Source organism: Crocodylus siamensis, chromosome 3, assembly GCF_052110815.1.
Source record: "Crocodylus siamensis isolate JL-2025a chromosome 3, ASM5211081v1, whole genome shotgun sequence".
NCBI classification, from domain to species: Eukaryota; Metazoa; Chordata; order Crocodylia; family Crocodylidae; genus Crocodylus; species Crocodylus siamensis.
In genome coordinates this window covers 212955461-212961661 of record NC_143397.1, presented here as the reverse complement: position 1 = coordinate 212961661, position 6201 = coordinate 212955461, and the positions used below count along the sequence as shown (strand labels likewise).

Here is a 6201-nt window from a genome sequence, read left to right as displayed (position 1 = left end):
AAATTTAGCTTGGAGCAAATATCATTTTTTGTAAACACAAATGTTTGTAGTAAGCAAGCACAGATCAATCATTTGAACACAGATTATTCATGCCTCTTATTCTATTGGCATGAAACTTTTCAAAGATGTTATCAAATATAATTCACATTTCAACATACTGCAAACCTTCTCTCTCCTTACTAGAATTTAACTAGTGTGAGAATACCTTAATGTTCAAATGCTGCCAACATTTACATCTTGTGAAATCCTTTGAAGCCATTGAAGTGGCACAGAATAAAAGTCAAGGCAGAATTTGAACCTATAGCAGTCTTAAAAACTCGCTAAGTTCCTTATATATAAATAGTTTTCCCTGAGCATCTGCAGTATTTTTTTTGTTATTGCTCCTGGTCACAGCGTTTACACGTGCACCAAAATTTGCAGCATGTTGAGCCAGGACAGTGCAGCTCTAGCTGACTGAGGGCCGGTGGGGGGGGCGTTGGGAGAGGAGTCAGTCTGCCAGCCCAGAGCTGCTCCCCCATGGCTCAGTGTGCTGTGGAGGGGCTGGCTGGGGTCTAAGGGTGCTACAGTGCAGGACTAGTTGACAGACAGCTCCATACTGAAGCACCCTTCTACTTCAGCCAGCCATGGTCACTGTCTACATGTGTACTGCTATGAACTAAATAACTCCACCATGAGATAGTACTTGTCTTGGGCAGTTTATTAGTTTACTGTGACCTAATGGTATTGATGGTGAGGCTTTACTGCAGAGCTAATTTGTCAACTCTTCAGTAAAGTGCACATGTAGATGCACCCACAGTGTAACTCAGTACAAAATATCAGGATGGGGTTTCCAAAGCTTGTGGACTATATTTTAATAGAGAGTTTATATTAACTACTGCCTTCCTTCCTATTCATAATTATATTATTCTTGTGTACATGTATCCAGTGCCTAGCACAATGGGCTCCTAGTTGTGCTTCGGTCTTCAAGTCATGGCTCCAATACAGTGATTGTCAGCCAGGGTGCCATGACAGTGCTTCAAGGGTGGCATGGGAGTGATTGTCAAGAAAAGAGTGAAAAGTAAAAGCTGAAATTTTCTAAGAGGCGCCACAAATCTATCAAGAGGTTCCTCATATCTGAGAAGATTGAGACCCACTACTCTATTACAATATATGGAACGTAGTGGTTACATATTGCTAAACCTTTGTAGCATTGTTTTTAAGTGCTGGCAGTGAAAAGTGATTATGAAGAATGTATAATTTTTTTAGCCTGCGTTGCAGCGCAGCATTTATCTAATAATTATCTCAACTACTCAAATTAATGTCTCAGATTTTGGTCAAAGAAAGATCTGATTCCACATGCATTGGTGATTTACTCAGGTGACCTCATGAGTTCTTAGATACTTTACACCTTTTTTCCTAATGAAAAAGAACTCCTGTGGATTAAAGTGGTGAAAGTTTGCTTTAAGAGTTATTCCCCATTTTTCCTTTATGCTCATTTGTTCATTCATTTATTATCATTTAAAATCTTGTCTGAAATAATGTTGTTTCCAAGTTAGGGTTTTACAATGTCTTGGACCAGGAAATCAAACCCTGGTCTTGTTGCTTAAGATTGACCTTTCTTCATACCTGATGTAACTAACCTTTCTTGACCACCATCATATTTCCAATAGATTAAGTGTTATGAGTTTGACATGTTGTAATTTCTTGAATGATGGCTGCCTACTCAGCATGCTTGATTTATTCATATGAAAAGATTTAATAACCTCTAAAAAGGTAAGAAAACTATAGCTTTGGGGAAGAAACAGTAGGGAAAGTTTTTGTATCATCTGAGCCATATTCATTGCATTTGAGTGGGAACAGCTATCCCCAGCCTAGTTAATAGATCATTAATACCTTTTCTGGACTTCACAAAGAGCCTGTCCTATTGGATGTTGAACACTTTATTAGCTACTGAATATCTTTAGCTGCCACTGATCTCATGGGATGTGCTCAGTAAATTCAAGGATAAAACAATATCAAGCTCATAAACATATAAACCGAATATGTAAACACAAATATTTTTTAAATGAAACCATCTATGACAACCACAGGATGACCATGAGCCAACTTATTAACAGGCAGCCATTCTGCATCTATTCCTAGTTATACTTCTGTTTGGTATAAACTGTGGGTGCATCTACATGTGCAATTAGTATGCCTCAATAAACGCTGGTACAGTTCATGCCAGAGGCAGCTACTCCCAGGTGCAGCATCTTCACATGCTCCCAGGACTGCAGCAGTTTGAGCTGGGGTGGAGCACAGTAGGTGGTGGAAGGGCTGGCTGGGGCACAAGACTGCCCAAAGTACAGACCCATATGACTGACCACTGGAGCCTGCTACCAACCCAGGGCTGCTCTGCCCTGGCTCAAACTGCTGCAATCCTGGCCACTGGCCACATGTGCTTTCTGCATAGTTAATGACTCCATCATAAGATAATACTATCTTACAATGGAGTTAATTAATTTACTATGCCCTGATGTCAGCACGTGTAGACAGTGATAGTTTACTGCAGAGCTAATTAGTCAGCTTCACAGTAAAGTGTACATGTAGATGCACCCCATGTTTTAAAAAAACAGATGTTTCTAATACCTGTCATCCCAGCAACCTTTCCTTTAATTATTTCACTCAGAACAAATAAAATTATTCAAGCATTATTCATATTGCCATGTCACATTTTCCCTCTAAAATGCCTTTATTTCAGTTCACGAGTAGCATAGAGGTGAGAATATTACATTAGATAGACTATCCCCATGAGATTAGAGAATATGGCTACATGTAAAAACTGCCACTGCTAGTAGGAGAACTGTGAGGAGTTATGACCTTTAGGCACTTGATGAGAACATCTCAGAAACTGATACAACTGTTCAGCTTTTAAGACAAACATTGAGAGACAACACACAGCATGCCACAAGTGAGAAACAGGAGCAATTTGATAATGGTAGCGCAGGGCACTGTGAATCACATTGCACCTTGTACAATTTTTCAAGTGAATCAAGAACCAAAACCTGCTATTATTATAGGGTGCTGACAGATGTGAGAAAAAAGTGCTTTACTGGAAGAGGCAGCACGTTAGTTCAACCCAGCTCCATAGCCTCTGTAATAAACTGCATGCTTCAGCAGAGTTTTTTGGCACTTTTATCTAATAGATTCAATCAGCTATTAGATAAAAGCACCAGAAAGCCCTGCTGAAGCACCCAGTCTATATAGACATTGGTTGAGACAGGTCCAACTAGTGCTTCTTTTCCTGGGCATACGTTGTGCTTAGCACGGGGGCACACTGAGCTTAAAGAGCCTTTTTTCATGTCTGTAAGCAGGCATTATTGATGTTTTAAAATCAAATTAACCTTAAGATACTTATGACATCTGCAACTGCTGTATGTTAGCATATGTGACAGAATCTTTCTGTTTTTCACTGCATTCAGTTAAACTTGGAAGGGGCAAGCTTTCTTATGCACTGAACCATCACACAATTGTACATATTAGTACTAGTCTTATTATTTTTAATTAGCATTTTACTATGGTACTGCAAGTTTTCATCATGGTGTTTATCTGAGAGACTATACACTGCTTTTGAACTTAAAGCCTAAGGCCTGTGTGCTTGTATTTAATATCCTGCATATACAATATAATCAGATCACGGGCAAGATTAACATGAGAAAAGATAATTGCTTAAACCCAGCCCTATACTCAAAGGTTACATTCCATGTAACACATACCAAGATCAAGACTGTTAAAGAAGTCACTGTTTGTATTTCAGCTGTATGAGAAAGTTGGTTTTGGACGTGGTAGCAAACTGTGTGAAATTCCCTCATTATTTAACTAGATTAAGTACCAAGCAAAACAACATTTAGTGTCTGAGTGAACAAGCAAGTTCCAGAAAACTTGTAGAGGGTTACCCTTTCAGTAAGCTCAGGGGCCTCAGAATACAGAGACATGCTACATAAATTTGATTTATATGGGCTCTTTGGTAAGAAATCTCAAGATTTTAAAGCGATTCCGCCTCTTTTGCAGTTGGATTCTATTCCACAAAGGGCAACTGAAAGACCCTCTGACTGTTTCATCTCCCTTCTTCCTACAGGTATGCTAAAGAAAGACTCCCTGAAAACTTCTTACTGTTTTCCGGAAATGAACATAAGCAGCACAAGGGAATAAACCTGTAATTCTTTTCAGTATGTAGTTCTGCAAGGTCATTTAAAGTCCACAGAACTAATGATCATTGACTATAACCTCTGTTACTTCAAATGAACAAACAAGCAGATCCAGCCAAGTAGTACAGATCATTAAAGGAAAACTGCAGCTTAGAGATGCCCAATTAAAAGGTGACCTGCAAAGGATGGTTTTAAAATTGGGTGTGTGCTCTTTCTTTGTATCTTGTTCATGTGTGTGCATATTCATTTGGTGCTTTTATTTATTGATGTTTGTTTTTCTTGCTGTTTTACCTTACAATACAGGAATATGAAGCTGGTTTCTCCCTGACTTGTGGTAGGACTTCTTTGGGGGTTTCTCTCACAGGAAGCTCATTGTGAACACTAAGAGCTTCAGTAAAGAGTTGGGGGACATTAATTTGATAGAAAGACATCATTTACATAAAATAAAAAGATTCATTGTGTTGAAACAGCTATGAACAAAAACTGCCAATCAACCAAATACTAAGGTTAAGTACAGATATTTGGGGAGGTTGAATTGGGTTCAAAATGGCCACTCAATTTAAACTTAGCTCATTCTGGGGTTGACCTTACACTCACAGACCTGGTCTCAGTGACCAGCAATCAGTCTAAACCTGTAACCCTCCAGAAGTTCCATAAACACAACCAATCTAAAAATTGCAGAACCCAGTTTAAGATAAACTTGGATCTGTATAGTATCAGACTAATTCAATTTAGGTCAAACTAGCGCATGGAACTTCTGTATGCTTTCACTGTGCAGCCCCAAGGCTGGGAAAACCCTGCCATTGGCCCCAGCCCTAGGGCTGCTCTTTTCACCCCCACCCTACACTGGGTTATATTTTGCCCTCCCAGCACCTTGCTCCCCTGGCGACCAGCCAGTCCTCTCAACTCCCATCCCACAAGCTGCTCCGGGTGCAGCTGCTTTTATCAGCATTTGTCATTGCCAGAGCTAAGCAAGTATATCCTGGTAGGGGGAGGGGGAGGTGTAAGTTTACTGTGGGGACCTCATGCCACCCGTGGGTCATGTCAGCCCCCCAACCCACCCATGGATCATGCCTGCCCCTCCACTTACTCCCTTACTCCCCATGGGTTGCACTATCCTCACCCCCCTGTGGCTTGCTCCAGCCCTGCCCACCCCACACAGGTCATGCCTGCTCCCACCCCTTGCTCATCACAATGGCCCTGCTCACCACACCCGCAGGTTGCACTGGCCCCTGTACACATACCTTGAAGTGCAGCAAGTTGCCCTGGGTGGGACAAGAAGGGCTGAGGCAGCCCCTGGGCTGACCCCGGCAAACTTACCTGGGATCCTAGGGGCCTCCCAGGGCTCCAGCACTGGCGATCCAGGTGCATGGAGCCTGGCCAGCAGCTGGAGTGTGACTGTGGCTGGCCAGGCTCTGGTTTGGGGCAGCACATGCTGCTGCCACATGCACCATCCTGCTTTCTTCTGGTGAAGGTATTTTATACACCAGGACCTCCCAGTGTCAAAAAAAACAGCCACAGTACAAATTATCAGCATAGTGAACACCTGCATGTGAAGTGCATGTGGTTTGCAGTACCTCAAAGAGGTCTATTGCAACACAAACTGCACATGTGTGCTCATGGGGATGCACCCTAAATGTCTGTATTTAGTCTAAAATTTCTGCCTAAAAATACTGTAGCCTCCCAATCATTCAAACTTCATCCTCTTCACTCTGTAATGAAGTCTTTGCTTCATTAATTCTTCAGTCATCATAGTTTCATAGTTTTGTAGTTTCTAGGGTCAGAAGGGACCTGAGCAGATCATCAAGTCTGACCCCCTGCCATGGCAGGAAAGAACACTGGGGTCAAACAACCCCAGCAAGATGTTCATCTAACCTCCTCTTAAAAACCCCCGGGGTAGGAGCTTGCACCACTTCTCTTGGAAGTTGGTTCCAGACCCTAGCCGCCCTGACCGTCAAGCAGCGCCTTCTGATATCTAACCTAAACCTACCCTCTGCCAGCTTGTGACCGTTATTCCTGGTCACTCCTGGTGGTG

General features: G+C 42.0%; 1 protein-coding gene across 1 annotated transcript in view; it reads left to right on the top strand.

The window, feature by feature from the left end:
• The first annotated feature begins 4054 nt into the window (after positions 1-4054).
• Positions 4055-6201, top strand: part of LOC149869425 (uncharacterized) — a 123172-nt gene continuing 121025 nt past the window's right edge. The window contains exon 1 of the mRNA XM_090037355.1: positions 4055-4096. The gene's annotated coding sequence lies outside the window, so the exon portion shown is untranslated. The remainder of the gene's footprint in view (positions 4097-6201) is intronic.